Source organism: Artemia franciscana, chromosome 15 (genome assembly GCF_032884065.1).
Source record: "Artemia franciscana chromosome 15, ASM3288406v1, whole genome shotgun sequence".
Taxonomy (NCBI): Eukaryota; Metazoa; Arthropoda; class Branchiopoda; order Anostraca; family Artemiidae; genus Artemia; species Artemia franciscana.
This window is the reverse complement of record NC_088877.1, coordinates 28,968,442-28,985,916: the sequence shown is the minus strand read 5'-3', so window position 1 is coordinate 28,985,916 and position 17,475 is coordinate 28,968,442. Positions and strand designations below refer to the sequence as shown.

Below are 17,475 nucleotides of genomic sequence, written 5' to 3'. Positions count from 1 at the left end.
TGCCAAAAAACAATTAATGGATTGAGTCAGGAAATTTTTTTCACAAGGACACACTGGTTTCAAACAAATGCATGAGTGGTTTAATAGTGTTGTAACTGCATGGTAAAATCGGGCATTTTACGTGTTTTATCGTAAGTTTTCTGACCCCCCCCCCAAAAAAAAAAATTGGTATTTTACCTATTTTACCGTTATCTTGCATATTTTACAGACATATTTTGCGATGACTTGAAATTTTCACAGCACAAAAGTGCAAAGAGGCAGGCAGAAGCAGGTTTGGACATGATTTTGTTTTATGTATAGCTATATTATCCAGTTTAAAAGGATGTGTGTCTGACTTCTGTTATCAGAACAATAAAGTGTATTATAGTACAAGTAATTATAATTTTAAAATGGTGAAATACTACCTGAAATGAAGCTTTACTAGTTCTGTGAGGAGTTAAAGACAGAAAGGGCTACAAGCAGGATTGGAATATGACAAAAAAATAAAATTATCGAGATAAACGAGAGTAATGTCAGACAGTGGACAGAAAATAAGCAAAGATTAAAAAAGCAGATATTTCGCCAGCTTCCCCCAAGCTGTCTTCAGTGCTCAAAAAAAGAAGGAAAACTAACCTTCTGAAGTAACTGTTAACAGAGTAAAAGAAAGACTGTATCAAACAAACTAAGCCAGAATAAATGAAAAAATAATTCACCAACTAGATTGGGCAAGGATTATCTGCTTAGTGATTGACTGAGCTTGTCTACTGACCTAGTTTCATTAAAAGTGTGGTCAGATGATCTTAATTTAAACTGAAGGAAAATACTACCTTAATCCTTTAAGTTATTATAAACCGGGTTTATAGGAATATCTCCAGTATCTCTATAAGAGCAAGGTCTCTGTTTAAGAATTTTTTAATTTCAATTGCCTTCCTAAAAGAATGGGGAAAGCCATTTGCTTCAGATATCAAAGTTGTCTCGTCAAAAAGAACTAAATGATCTGGATCTTCAACAATGTGGAGGGCCAAAGCAGAATCAATATTCCCATTTTTATTCTAAATTTCACATTCCCGAGAAATTTTGTGTTCATGCCGTCGTTCCCCCAGGAGCTGGCATTTACCTTCCCCGGAAAACACCCCGTGGAGAACTCTAGTTTAATGGCCCTTGTGTTTCAGCAGTTGTTTTGAAAGAATCTTCAGATAAATACAGAATAGGTTCAAGGGAGAGACGAGCGGGTCGGGGAGGTATCAATTGATATATAGTCATCAGGGCCGTATCCAGAACTTTCGTTTCGGGAGAGGGGGGCTTCAGAACAGGCACTGTTACCTGAATCAGGATCTGAGTCTGAAGGAGAGGAGCTAGATCTGACAGCGGATCCTGTTGAAGACTGTCCTAATGACCGTGAAAGTGACTGAGTGTTAAGCTAGTATAATCCAGTGCTTAGGTAATTAAAATCATCTAAGTGTTACAAACCGCTTTTCTACTTGCATTTGGTGCTTTTATAAATACATGAAAAATAAAATGTATTTGATATGAGAAATGAGGCTGAATGCAGCTATTTAAATATGCGAGGTTGTTATGGTAATATTTCTTAGGTTTAAATGTAAAAACAAATTGTAAATATGATTTTACTCTCAAATAATGATAAATTTGAATCTTTTTTGGACGTCCAAAAGCAGGGACTGCTCAAGTGTTGAGGTATTATTCTAGGCACAATACTACCAAAGGGATACACAAGACTATTAATTGGATTGATGAAACTCCAGATAAAGGGAAAAATTTCATTAAAAAATCTTGCAGTTACAGTGCAACTCTAAAATACCTAATTTTAACCTATATTTCCTAGGGAGTGCCTTATTTTATCAATTTTACTGACCAAGCTTTTATTTTATGGTAATTTTACAACACTAGGTTTTACAGCTTTTAAATGAGGAAAAAACCAGTTTTTTACCTGAAAGTAATGAGCAATATCAAAAACTTGAAATAACAGAAATTATTCAGTATACGAGAGGGGCTGCCCACTCCTCTCTATACCAGAGTTCTACCATGCTTTAGAGCTACTTTTAATGTCAGTTCAATAGCTCTTGTTTTTGAGCAGTTGTTCTTAGGAATTGACTTCCTTCTGAACTATCTAATAATTCCAATAAATCTAGGGGGCTTTTCTTAAGAACTTTAAGGTTAGAAATCATCCCGGCGGAATCCCTGTGGCCAGACTGAGAACAATTAATTAACATTACTTACCAAAAATTGTGTGGGCATGGTGTGGAACTGGACTTGCACTCAGAGGGCACGAAGCAGGCGAAAATGAAACCAATAGCAGGTCCCCTCCTTTTTTTGTTATGATAAATAACCTTGCTAAGAAATTTCCCTACAGATGGAAATTTATGGATGACCTAACGGTTGCTACCGAAACTTAGTAATCAGCCCTATAAGTATCCTCAATGATATTGCAGATGACGCTGCGGTCTTGGACATGTGAGTAAACCCCTCTAATTTATGATAATGGCTATATATTTCCATAAGACCTCACCCCTATCCCCGAGGTATTTCCATGTCTTCCTTTAAATTACTTGGGGTTACAATTTCCTCTGATTTAAAGTGGGATATCCAGGTTAAGGATATTTTCCATAAAGCTAATGCTTCCATGTCTCTCCTAAAGCTCTTGAATAAATGTAACGTTCCCCATCCCATTCTTTACGGATCTATACTTCCTTTGTCCGCCCGCATAATGAATATGCATGTCCATTTTGGTATCCTGGCATTGTCCCCCATTTGTTGCTTAACCTACAAATATGAAAAAACCTTTGTCTCCTTTATTTGATCTAATTGACTATAATTTAAGCCGGAATCAAAACAATAACCATAAAAAAGGTCATCATTTATTTGCCTATTTCATCATGACCTTCTAAGACTGACCGAGGAGACAGAAACGTTCCTATGTCTAAGTAGCTACGTTACCTGAGTCTATTATTTTCTAAACGTCAGGTTTTGCCCCTACCCCCTAATATACAGATGGACCCATACGTGTTAAGTCTTATTACCGCTCTCTGCTTTCATTTCATAATCTTGCTTTCCTTTTATTTTAGCACAAAATATTTTCTTTCGGCACTATTTCATAATATTTTTATCAAGTCACTGGACACAAGACCTAAAAAAGACTTTCCCATCACCCAAGAATATTTTCCCCTAGCGTTCTGTGGAAAAATGAGTTTTCTGTTTTAAAAATTGATCTTTTTTATCCGCATTACCTTGAGCCTCTACAATAAATCTTTGGATTTTATCCATACCCCCTCCTCTTAAAAGAAGAAAAAAAAAACTATATCTGCAATCAGAAAGGGTGCTGTTAGTGTTTACTTGGCAGAAAAAGTATCTATTGCGTTTTGTTCATCTATTTTCTTTTCTTTCCCTTTTTATCATAAAACAGTCTTTATGATTTAGTAACTGTGCTATTTTTTTTTATCCTTGCTGGACTTAAAATTTTTTCTTTTGTGATTATGACGTTGAAATATTGCTAAGCAAAATTTTGAGTTGCACACATCGAAAGAAATTGAGATTTTACCCATGGGTTTATCTTCAATATATTTTTTTCCATTCATCTTTATTATTATGGTGATTCTACTTTTATTTTTATGCTGGTAAATTTTTGACAAAATACACTCTATTTTCGATAAGATAAGCAGACCTAATGGACTTTAGAAGGTTTAGGGCGGAAGGCAGTAGCGCTTCATCGGTTTGTAGCATGGTGTTTTTCACATTTTGGTGCCATTGAAGGGATAGTCGTAAGAATCTACCCGAAATACAAAAGAGAAACTAAATTGTATTGTCTGTAAAAATGTTCTGCATTGCTTCTTATTTTAGAAAACGACTGGTTACCGAGCTGGTTACACCAAACTGACTTGAACTCGAATCCTTCGAATTTGAAAGAGAGCATCAAAGCCACTTTGCTACGGTAACTACTTAGATGGATTGTATTATCGAATATATGATTAATATAGAGTGATAGAGAAAATATAATATATCTTCTATCTATCTATATATCTATCTATATATATAAAAATAAGTAGTCTGTCTGTCTGTCTATCTGTCGAGTGACGTCATGTCGTCATGAAGTTAGTTGTCGTCATGTTTGTTATGACGATGACGTCATTAAAAGTATTTAAGAAAATCGTTCAAAGACAAATTTTTAATTGTAAGAAGATCGTGGACGGAAAAATGTTTAATTGTAAAATGAGAGAACAACCTACAATGGCAACAGCCCAGGAAGCTGCTCAAAGAGTCTATGCCGAAAAACTTGCGGCTGATAGAGAAAGTAAGAAAAGAAAGCGTGCCGAGGAATCACAAGAACAGCAAGAAAACAGGCTTGCGGCTAAAGAACGCAAAACCACGCAGTTAGATGAAAATCTACCTGGACAGTGAGAGTCAAAACATATCAAAACTGAAAATGATAGCGATGATGATTGGGTTCGGGATTTTGACTTGTATAAGGTCATCAATGCCTACCAGATTTTAGTTAAAAAAAAACCAAAGGTTCGGCGATATGTATTTCATAGTGACGTTGAAAAATAAAGAAGAAAAAGAAAACTGAAAAAAGAAAAAAGGTAAAAAACCAAAAAAAAAATAAAAATAAAAAGAAAAAACACTCGAGGACACAAATGACGACCGGGACAGAGGGAATATAAATGAAAACCTGACAGTCTATTTATATGGACAGACAATGTGACAGCAAAGAATGTTGGATATTCGCAAGTTTTACGTGGTTAAAAATCTATATTTATATATATATATATAAAAATAAGTTGTCCGTCTGTCTGTCTGTCTGTCGAGTGACGTCGTGTTTGTCCGCATATGACGTCTGAATTATTTCATCATATACCAATTCAAAAACGAACGTATTCAAGCCGATGCAGCTGAGTTGTTAAGGCTGTATGTTCCAGGTTCTAGGTTCAAGTGGTTCCAGGTTCGAACCTTGGCTTAAAAAAAGGTAAAAACTACAAAAAAACTAAAAACTAACAAAAAAACTAAAAAAACTAAAAAACTAAAAAAAAAATTAAAAAAGGTAAAAAACTAAGATAAATAAAAACTAAAAAGAAAAACAAACTAAAAAAAGGAAAAAGACTGAAAAATAAAGGAGAAAAAGAAAACTAAAAAATATAAATGAAAAAAAACTAAAAAAAAGGTAAAAACTACAAAAAAAAAAACTAAAAAGAAAAAAGAAAAAAAAACTAAAGATTTATTTCAATCATATACCAATTCAAAAACGAATGTATATACAGACCGGGACACAGGGACACAAATGACGCCCGGGACACCGGGACAAAGGGAATACATATATAAAATAAGTTGTCTGTCTGTCTGTCTGTCTAACTCAAAAGAAAAAAGAAAAAAAAACTAAAAAAGCTAAAAAAAAAGGTAAAAACCAAAAACAACTAAAAAGAAAAAAAGGAAAAAAACTAAAAACTTATTTCATCATATACCAATTCAAAAACGAATGTATATACAGACCGGGACACAAATGACGACCGGGACAGAGGGAATATAAATTTACGACCGGGACATTTAAAGAGAAATTACAGACTGGGACACTGGGACACATAGAACGACCGGGACACAGGGACACAACTACAACGGGGACGCCGGGGGGGCACAGGGGGATATATAAATAACGACAGGGTCACAGGGAATGTTCGATTAGCAATCACCATCAAAAAAGCTCAAGGGCAATCATTAGAATCATGGTATAGATCTGAATACGGATTGTTTTTCCCATGGACAGTTATATGTTGCATGTTCAAGAGTCGGTAAACCTGACAATCTATTTATATGCGCAGACAATGGGACAGCGAAGAATGTTGTATATTCGCAAGTTTTACGTAGTTAAAAACATATATATGTATACTAGCTGTTGGGGTGGCGCTTCGCGCCAACCCAAAACCTAGTTGGAGGGGGCGCTTCGCGCCCCCACCAAGCCCCCCCCCCGCGCGCGTAAGTCGTTATGCGCCATATTATTTACGCGCCATTGTAGTTGGGTCTCTGTGTACCACCTATGAATATAGATAGATTTATATATGTGTTTTGAACTACGTAAAACTTGCGAATATACAACATTCTTGGCTTTCCCATTGTCTGTGCATATACAAAGCCTTATGTACTTATAATGACGTCATATCCAAACGCCCTTTTTACGAACAAACAAACATGCATACACACAACTCGTTTTTAGATAGATAGATAGATAGATAGATAGATACAATACAAATTAACTGCGTAAAACTTGCGAATATACAACATTCTTCGCTGTCCAATTGTCACTGCATATAAATAGATTGTCAGGTTTACCGACCCTCGAACATGCAACGTACAATTGTCTATGGGAAAAACAATCAGTATTATGATGTATACCATATTTCTCTAATGATTGACCTTGAGCTTTGTTGATGGTGATTGCAAATGCTAATCGAATTGGGAATTGCAATCTTTTAAATTGAAAAGGCAGATCCGTTGGAATCACGGGAATGCGAGGAATAAGAACAGCCTCACCCTCAAAAGACCCTGTCAAGTTTGTGGCCTCTATTACGTTTTCCATTGTTTTTTTTTTTTACGACAAGTCGCGTGTCATTGCAAAGCTTTGGTGGGTTTATGTTACGTAACAATATTATTGGTAAGCCTATTTTTAGTTGTAGCACGTGTGGTGGAAACCCTGAAAGATCCACGGAATTTAAAAATTCAGATGGATAATTAACCGCCTCATTTGGTTCCAAAACTGTGTCGACTGACTTGTAAAGGACTGCCTGGTCTCGAATCTTGGTCAAAACAATATTGTCGATTTCGTGGACGTCTATATTTTTGGGTGCAAGAATCGCTCTTTCACTTAGCCATTTATTATTTTTACAATTGTTTAGAATATTCGGAAATACTTTTTCAATCAACTCATTTTTGGACGTCACTAAATTACAGAATTCAGCAGGTAGTTGTATACGTCCTGAAATCAAGTCCACTGGGAGCTTTCCGTTTCCAATTGCCAGCAATTGATCTGAAAATGTTTGACCAGAGTCATCGTTTTGCAATCGGACACGCATATTTGTAGTTAATTTTAATGTCTTTACGTGTGCCCATAAATTAGAATTTTTCAGGCAAGCATTCATTTCGTCTGCAGGGGTTGATCTAGGTATTATAGGTAATGTTTGCCTGAAATCTCCCGCAAGCAATATTAATGTGCTAATTCCCTCGCAAATCTTTCAAACATTGATCCAAAGCCTCCAGCAATTTTTTTGTGCCATTGTGCACTCGTCCCAAATAATAAGTTTGCATTGCTGCAATACTTTACCCATCCCAGATGATTTGGAAATATTGCACGTGGGAGTTTCTGTAGAATGCAAATTCAGAGGAAATTTCAAAGCGGATTGAGCAGTTCTTCCACCAGGCAGCAACGTTGCGGCTATTCCGAACGACGCAATTGCCAACGCTATATCATTTTTTGATCGAATTGATGCCAGAATCAGTTTTATCACAAACGTTTTACCAGTACCTCCTGGCGCATCCAAATAGAAAATTTCTCCAACGTTGTTATCGACACAATGCATTATCGTATCATAAATGTCTTTTTGTTCCGACGTTAACTTGGAAATGTTATTTTGTACATACGACAATAGATCACTCGTACTGTAACTTTGTTCACGATCCAATTCTACACATGTCGAATCAGCAGCGGTACGATTAGGTGAAGGCATTCCCAAATCGTGAAGAGGTTTGTTTGCCATACATACGCACAAATCTTCTATAATAACTAAAGTGTAGTTATAAATTTCTGATGTAAAATCAAAAGTCATATCTGACGTCTCTAACCGTTTTCGATGGAGTATATCTTCAGACATTTTCGATTTATATTTTCCCCATAACTCTGTAGGAGCTGAAGGAGAACAAGTTGTTAGTATGATTCCAAATAATGCACGAATTTGACTTGGAGTTGACGTTTCGCACGCGTCATTGATGCAGTTATCCCAGTGTTGGTCATTCTCCAATAAATTCAGAGCTTGGCATGCACTACGGTAAGTGTCATGTATAGTACCGTTTACAGTTCTCAAATACTCAAAGGACGTCGGACCGGGTACATTCACCAAAAGCAGGCGTAGAAAGAAGCATTCATGTTGAATGGGGTGAACGGGGTAGAGTCTTCCTATCGTGGTATCTTTGAAGATGGTAGGTTGGCTGTCGACTGACTTACCCTGTTTTTGACGTTCAAATACTTTATTTCTAGTATTCCACGTGTAATACGAAGGCACTTCAGTATACAGCAGTTTTTTTTGCAAAAAAAATTATTTTTGCATAGCGAAAAGAAAGCAGTTAACTCTGTATCCGGTGGATTCAGGGCTCCTTGTTGCACGTTGGATTCCGAAAAATAAACACGTTGACCATTCTGTAAATGTACCGCTAAGAGAACAACAGCTGGACTACGTTCATGTATCGGAAGAGAAAGAATTCGCCAAACAGCTTCATTACTGCTTATGTATCTTCCAGCCTGATATTGTACGATTTCGTCGATATCTTTGATTTCGGACTGCAAGCCAAAAACTGCCATGTCACTGCCTTTGTTGACGTATTTACAAATGTATTTGATTGCCTTTACGGAGTTACAGTATTCAACGTTTATTGTGCATTAAATGTTTTTGATAATAATGGGGAATATAGAACAACCCACTACTACTTCATCTACTTCGATGGTGGTACTGTTACGCTTCTTTATTATTGCTGTTTTACCGCCATCTTCAGTAGATCTTCTTCTATATTGTGGGTAACCATCATTGCCAATAATTGTGTTGGGTACTAAAAGTCGAGGATATTGCTTTGTGCACCTTCCTTTGGCCATGCATGGTGAATTTTCGTTCAGTGTACTGCAAGGTCCATGTATCATATTTTTTACAACAATATCATATAACCCCTTATCGACATTTTCATCAAGCGGAAATCACATCATCAATTTCATTAGAAGTAATTTTATAATGTAGCCAGATTAGTATATGTGCGTGTGGCAATCCTCGTTTTTGCCGTTCCACTGAGTACATCCAGCATCGCACTGACCCGAACACTTCAAGTTTTACTATGTAGTTTATCAGTGATTTCAACTTTTGCCGGAAGACAAAATAAAAAAAAGGTAAAAAACTAAACAGAAAAAAAGCTAAAAAAGATAAAAAACTAAGAAAATAAATAAAAAAAGTTAAAAAACTAAAAAGAAAAAAGCTAAAAAAAAACTAAAAAAGAAAAAAATTAAAATTAAAGTAAAAACAAAAAACAGAAAAAACTAAAAAAAGAAAAAACAAAAAAAAGAAAAACTAAAAAAATAAAAAATAAAAAAGGTAAAAAACTAAAAAAGAAACTAAAAAATAAAAAGGAAAAAAAGAAAAAAACTAAGCACGATGGCAATCATTTAACAAAACTAAAAAAGAGGTTTCAGTTCTTTTTAATTTTCTTTACCACTCTATTTTAATCAAGTATTCAATAATACTTTTTTTTGAATAACAAGTATTCAAAAAAATTGAGGCTCTTCCAATTTTATTAAATTGTTTAAAATGTAAAAAACTGGTAATTGCACAAATATTTCAATATATTTTGACAATGGATTAAAGTAATTTAAAAACCTTAAAACAAAAACTCAAAAGTTTGAGATTTATTAGAAATTGCTGAGCTTTAGCACACTAGGTACGTAAAGAAAATATTTCCAAGTGTCAATTTATGTCAAAAGATAGAATGTTACCAAAAATTGAACACCAGGACAAAACACTGGAGCAACGCAAAACCAGGCTTGCGGCTCAAAGAGAAAGGGCCAGATTAGGAATGTGCAGTTTACGTCAACAAAGGTATGTCCAGGAACCATGAGAGCAACGCAAAACCAGACTTGCAGTTGACAGAGAAAGTAAAAAAAGAAGGCGTGTCCAGGTACTACCAGAGCAACGCGAAAACAGACTTAATGCTGAAAGAGAAAGTGAAAAAAAAAGGCGTGTCGAGGAACTACCAGAGCAACGTGAAAACAGGCTTAGGGCTCAAAGAGATAACGCCTTAAGAAAGCGTGCCGAGGAATCACAAGAACAACATGAAAACAGACTTGAGGCTCAAAGAGATAATGCCGAAAGAAAGCGTGCCGAGGAATCACAAGAGCAACGTGAAAATTATCGCCTGTTATTCAGGTACAGCCCAGTCGATGATTATACCTTGAGTAGATGTGTTCAAATCGGGACTATGTCTAATATTTGTCCCTATTGCAAGGCCTTGAAATTTAATGGTGAAACAATGGGAATGCGTTGCGCCTCAGAAAAAGTTAAACTTCCTCAACTGGCTGCACCACTAGAGCCATTGAAGACTATGCTTACTGGAACTACGTCAGAATCTAAGCGTTTTTATTAAACACTAGCTGTTGGGGTGGCGCTTCGCGCCACCCCAACACCTAGTTGGTGGGGCGCTTCGCGCCACCCCAACACCTAGTTGGTGGGGCGCTTCGCGCCACCCCAAGCCCCCCCACGCGCGTAAGTCGTTACGCGCCATTGTAGTTGTGTCCCTGTGTCCCACCTGTGAATATAGATAGATTTATATATGTGTTTCAAACTACGTAAAAATTGCGAATATACAACATTCTTGGCTTTCCCACTACTGGGAGCTTTCCGTTTCCAATTGCCAGCAATTGATCTGAAAATGTTTGACCAGTGTCATCGTTTTGCAATCGGACACGCATATTTGTAATTAATTTTAATATCTTTACGTGTGCCCATAAATTAGAATTTTTCAGGCAAGCATTCATTTCGTCTGCAGGGGTTGATCTAGGTATTAAAGGTAATGTTTGCCTGAAATCTCCCGCAAGCAATATTAATGTGCTGCCAAAGGGTTTCGAATTTCCTCTCAAATCTAGCAATGATTGCTCCAGAGCCTAAAGCGATTTTTTGTGTGCCATTGTACATTCGTCCCAAATAATAAGTTTGCATTGCTGCAATACTTTACCCAACCCAGATTATTCGGAAATATTGCACGTGGGAGTTTCTGTAGAATGCAAATTCAGAAACAATTTCAAAGCGGAATGAGCAGTTTTTCCACCAGGTAGCAACGTTGCGGCTATTCCGGACGACGCAATTGCCAACGCTATATCATCTTTTGATCGAATTGATACCAGAATCAGTTTTATCAGAAACATTTTACCAGTACCACCTGGTGCAACCAAAAAGAAGATTTCTCCAACGTTGTTATCGACACAATGCGTTATCGTATCATAAATGTCTTTTTGCTCAGACGTTAACTTAGAAATATTATTTTGTACATACGACAACAGATCACTCGTGTTGTAACTTTGTTCACGATCCAATTCTACACATGTCGAAACAGCAGCGGTACAATTAGGTGAAGGCATTCCCAAATCCTGAAGAGGTTTGTTTGCCATACATAAGCACAAATCTTCAATAATAACTAAAGTGTAGTTATAAATTTCTGATGTAAAATCAAAAGTCATATCTGACGTCTCTAGCCGTTTTCGATGGAGTATATCTTCGGACATTTTCGATTTAATTTTCTCCCATAACTCTGTAGGAGCTGAAGAAGAGCAAGTTGTTAATATGATTCTAAACAATGCACGAATTTGACTTGGAGTTAACGTTTCGCACGCGTCATTGATGCAGTTATCCCAGTGTTGGTCAGTCTCCAATAAATTCAGAGCTTGGCATGCACTACGGTAAGTGTCATGTATAGTACCGTTTACAGTTCTCAAATACTCAAAGGACGTCGGACCAGGTAAATTCACCAAAAGCAAGCGTAGAAAGAAGCATTCATGTTGATTGGGGTGAATGACGCAGAGTCTTCCTATCGTGGTATCTTTGAAGATGGTAGGTTAGCCTTCGACTGACTTACCCTGTTTTCGGCGTTCAAATGAATTATTTTTAGTATTCCACGTGTAATACGAAGGCAGTTCAGTATACAGCAGTTTTTTTTGCAAAAGAATCATTTTGGCATAACGAAAAGAAAGCAGTTAACGTTGTATCCGGTGGATTCAGAGCTCTTTGTTGCACGTTGGATTCCGAAAAATAAACACGTTGACCATTCTGTAAATGTACCGCTAAGTGAACAACAGCTGGACTTCGTTCATGTATCGGAAATGAAAGAATTCACCAAACTGCTTCATTACTGCTTATGTATCTCCCAGCCTGATATTGTACGATTTCATCGTTATCACTGATTTCGGACTACAAGCCAAAAACTGCCATGTCACTGCCTTTGTTGACGTATTTACATAGGTATTTGATTCGTTCAGTGCACCGCAAGGTCCATGTATCATATTTTTTACCACAATACCATATAAGCCCTTATCGACATTTTCATCAGGTATTTCAGCGGAAATCACATCATCAATTTCATTAGAAGTAATTTTATCATGTAGCCACATTAGTGTATGTGCGTGTTGCAATCCTCGTTTTGGCCATTCCACTAAGTACATCCAGCATCGCACTGACCCAAACACTTTAAGTTTTACTATGTAGTTTATCAGTGATTTCAACTTTTGCCGGAAGACACGGGCCGTAATGTCATGTCTATGAACCGCCGATTGTCCTTGAAGTAATAGCTGCTGTATCTCGTCCCAAGATTGATTACAGGTAAATGTAATAAATAAATCTGGACGACCATAGAGACGAACATACGCAATAGCATCTTGAGCATATTCGTGCATATGACGGGGACTGCCAGCATATGACGACAGCATAAAATCGTTAATCTTCCAACGTTAGTGGTATTACTGTCATTTACAACTGCATCTCGCAAATGAATGTATTGTTCAGAGCGGAGCTTGGTCTGATTCAGACGGATAAATAGCAAACGTTCTGATTCAATCTTTGCATACATATCAAGGATGTATTGGTAAACAATTGACAGCATTTCAGTTTTCTTTTTTTTCTTTATTTTTCAGACGTCATATGCAAACCCTCAACACAAAAATACATACAACTTATTTTTATATATATAGAAGACTAGCTGTTTGGGGTTGCGCTTCGCCTAGTTGGAGGGGGCGCTTCGCTTCCCCACGAGCCCCCCCCCCCCCGCGCGCATAAGTTGTTATGTGCCATATTAGTTACGCGCCATTGTAGTTGTGTCCCTGTGTCCCACCTGTGAATATATATATATATATATATATATATATATATATATATATATATATATATATATATATATATATATATATATATATATATATATCTATGTATATAAAGATAAGTTGTCTGTCTGTGGATCTGTGGATCAGGTGACGTCATGTTTCTGTGTCGGCTGACGTCATGAAATTAGTTGTCAGGTGACGTCATGTTTCTGTGTCGGCTGACGTCATGAAATTAGTTGTCGTCATTTTTGCTTTGACGGTGACGTCATTCAAGTTATATAAGACATATGTTCACGTAGAAATCTATTAATGTTTAAGTTTACAATGACTGATGAAGATGCTCAAAGAGTCTATGCCAAAAAACTTGCTGCTGATAGTTCCTCGGCACGCTTTCTTTTCTGACTTTCTCTATCAGCAGCAAGTTTTTTGGCATAGACTCTTTGAGCATCTTCATCAGTCATTGTAAACTTAAACATTAATAGATTTCTACGTGAACATATGTCTTATATAACTTGAATGACGTCACCGTCAAAGCAAAAATGACGGCAACTAATTTCATGACTTAATTTCAGAACTTAATTTCTGTGTTGACTGACGTCATGAAATTAGTTGTCGTCATTTTTGTTATGACGATGCTTAGTATATTGTAAAACACATTAATTTGGTTAATAATATACCATTTAAAACACCAAAATGAACATGCTGGAGTAGTCACTCGGTGAGAGAGGGTGTCAGAACGGAGAATGAAGGTCCCAGGTTCAAATCCTGGTTAGGCTAAAAAAGGTAAAAATCTAAAAACTAAAAAAAAAAACTGAAAAAACTAAAAAAGGCAAAAACTACAAAAAAAAACTAAAAACTAATAAAAAAAAATTAAGAATAAAAATAAAAAAAAAAATAAAAAAGATAAAAACTAAAAAAAAAGTAAAAAGAAAAAACGAAAAAAAACTAAAAAGCTAAAAAAAAGGTAAAAACCAATAAAAAACTGAAAAGAAAAAAAGGAATAAAACTAAAAAAATTTTCATCTAAAAAACTAAAAAAAACTAAAAAAGGTAAAAACTAAAAGAACTAAAAAGAAAAAAAAAACTAAAACAAGGAAAAAAACTGAAAAATAAAGGAGAAAAAGAAAACTAAAAAAATATAAATAAAAATAAAAAAACTAAAAAGATAAAAACTTCAAAAAAAACTAAAAAGAAAAAAGAAAAAAACTAAAAAACCTAAAAAAAGGTCAAAACCAATAAAAAAAAACTAAAAGGAAAAAAGGGAAAAAATAAAAAAATTATTTCATCATATACCAATTCAAAAACGAATGTATACCGGGATGACGACCGGGACACAGGGAATATAAATGACACAACTACAACGGGGACGCCGGGGGACACAGGGGGATATAAATGACGACCGGGGACTCCGGGACACAAGGAATATAAATGACGCCCGGGACACTCAAAGAGAAATCAGAGACTGGGACACCGGGACACAAATGACGACCGGGACACAGGGAATATAAATGACGACCTGGACACAGGGACATAACTACAAAGGGGACGCCGGGGTGCACAGGGGGATATATAAATGACGATGGCGACTCAGGGAATGGTCGATTAGCAATCACCATCAACAAAGCTCAAGGGCAATCATTAGAATCATGAGGTATAGATCTGAATACGGATTGTTTTCCCATTGACCGTTATATGTTGCATGTTCAAGAGTCGGTAAACCTGACAATCTATTTATATGCACAGACAATGGGACAGCAAAGAATGTTGTATATTCGCAAGTTTTACGTAGTTAAAAACATATATATATAATATATATATATATATATATATATATATATATATATATATATATATATATATATAATATATATATATATATATATATATAAATATCTATATATATATATATATATATATATATATATATATATATATATATACTAGCTGTTGGGGTGGCGCTTCGCGCCACCCCAACACCTAGTTGGTGGGGGGCGCTTCGCGCCCCCCCCAAGCCCCCCCGCGCGCGTAAGTCGTTACGCGCCATAATAGTTACGCGCCATTGTAGTTGTGTCCCTATGTCCCACCTGTGAATATAGATAGATATATATATATGGTTTTAACTACGTAAAACTTGCGAATATACAACATTCTTTGCTGTCCCATTGTCTTTGCATATAAATAGATTGTCAGGTTTACCGACTCTTGAACATGCAACATATAATGGTCCATGGGAAAACAATCTGTATTCAGATCTATACCTCATGATTCTAATGATTGCCCTTGAGCTTTGTTGATGGTGATTGCTAATCGACCATTCCCTGTCCCGGTGTCCCGGTCGTCATTTACATCCCCCTGTTTCCCCCGGTGTCCCCGTTGTAGTTGTGTCCCTGTGTCCCGGTCGTCATTTATATTCCCTGTGTCCCGGGTCCCGGTCGTCATTTGTATCCCGGTGTCCCGGTCTGTATATACATTCGTTTTTTAGTTTTGTTTTTCTCCTTTATTTTTTTCCTTTTTTTTTCTTTTTTAGCTTATTTAGATTTTTAGATTTTTTAGTTTTTTTATTAGTTTTTAGTTTTTTTTTCTTTTTAGTTTTTTTGTCCCGGTCGTCATTTATATCCCCCTGTTTCCCCCCGGTGTCCCCGTTGTAGTTGTGTCCCTGTGTCCCGGTCGTCATTTATATTCCCTGTGTCCCGGTCGTCATTTGTATCCCGGTGTACCGGAGTTGTGTCCCTGTGTCCCGGTCGTCATTTATATTCCCTGTGTCCCGGGTCCCGGTCGTCATTTGTATCCCGGTGTCCCGGTCTGTATATACATTCGTTTTTTAGTTTTGTTTTTCTCCTTTATTTTTTTCCTTTTTTTTTCTTTTTTAGCTTATTTAGATTTTAGATTTTTTAGTTTTTTTATTAGTTTTTAGTTTTTTTTTCTTTTTAGTTTTTTTGTCCCGGTCGTCATTTATATCCCCCTGTTTCCCCCGGGTCGTCATTTATACTCCCTGTGTCCCGGTGCTTTGTTGATTGCTAATCGAACATTCCTTTTGTCCTGGTCGCTTTCTCTTTGAGTGTCGTCATTTATTTTTTTCTTTTTTAGTTCTTTTAGTTTTTTACCTTTTTTAGTTTTTTTTTAGTTTTTAGTTTTTTTAGTTTTTTACCTTTTTTTAGTTTTTTTAGTTTTTTTAGTTTTTTAGCTTTTTATTTTTTTTATTAGTTTTTAGTTTTTTTGTAGTTTTTGCCTTTTTTTTAGTTTTTTTAGTTTTTTAGCTTTTTTATTAGTTTTTAGTTTTTTTTGTAGTTTTTGCCTTTTTTAGTTTTTTTAGTTTTTTAGCTTTTTTATTTTTTTTATTAGTTTTTAGTTTTTTTTGTAGTTTTTGCCTTTTTTTTCTCTTTGAGTGTCGTCATTTATTAGTTTTTTTCCTTTTTTTTTTTAGTTTTTTATTGGTTTTTACCTTTATTTTAGCTTATTTTTCAGTTTTTTCCTTTTTTTTAGTTTTTTTTATTTTTTATTTTTTTTAGTTTTTTACCTTTTTTTAGTTTTTTTAGTTTTTTAGCTTTTTTACTTTTTTTATTAGTTTTTAGTTTTTTTTGTAGTTTTTGCCTTTTTTTAGTTTTTTCAGTTTTTTTTTTAGTTTTTTATTGGTTTTTTACCTTTATAGTTTTTTAGTTTTTTAGCTTTTTTATTTTTTTTATTAGTTTTTAGTTTTTTTTTGTAGTTTTTGCCTTTTTTTAGTTTTTTCAGTTTTGACGTCACCTGATCCAGTTTTTTCAGGTGACGTCACCTGACACATCCATCCATCCATCCATCCACAGACAACTTATTTTTATATATATAGATATATATATATATATATATATATATATATATATATATATATATATATCTATATTCACAGGTGGGACATAGGGACACAACTACAATGGCGCGTAACTAATATGGCGCGTAACGACTTACGCGCACGGGGGGGCTTGGGGGGGGGGCGCGAAGCGCCCCCACCAACTAGGTGTTGGGGTGGCGCGAAGTGCCACCCCAACAGCTAGTATATATATATATATATATATATATATATATATATATATATATATATATATATATATATATATATATATATGTTTTTAACTACGTAAAACTTGCGAATATACAACATTCTTTGCTGTCCCATTGTCTGTGCATATAAATAGATTATCAGGTTTACCGACTCTTGAACATGCAACATATAATTGTCCACGAGAAAACAATCCATATTAAGATCTATACCGCATTTTTCTAATGATTGCCCTTGAGCTTTGTTGATGGTGATTGCTAATCGAACATTCCCTGTGTCCCCGTCGTCATTTATATATCCCCTGTGCCTCCCCCTGCGTCCCCGTTGTAGTTGCGTCCCTGTGTCCT

General features: G+C 35.6%; 1 protein-coding gene and 1 long non-coding RNA gene across 2 annotated transcripts in view; one reads left to right on the top strand and one right to left on the bottom strand.

Moving 5' to 3' along the window:
- LOC136036305 (F-box/LRR-repeat protein 2-like) overlaps positions 1–17,475 on the bottom strand; it is a 102,128-nt gene that overhangs the window by 53,612 nt on the left and 31,041 nt on the right. The window lies entirely within an intron of this gene.
- Positions 13,210–17,475, top strand: part of LOC136036308 (uncharacterized) — an 11,273-nt gene continuing 7,007 nt past the window's right edge. Inside the window, exon 1 of the long non-coding RNA XR_010619689.1 lies at positions 13,210–13,876. This is a non-coding gene — a long non-coding RNA (uncharacterized LOC136036308). The remainder of the gene's footprint in view (positions 13,877–17,475) is intronic.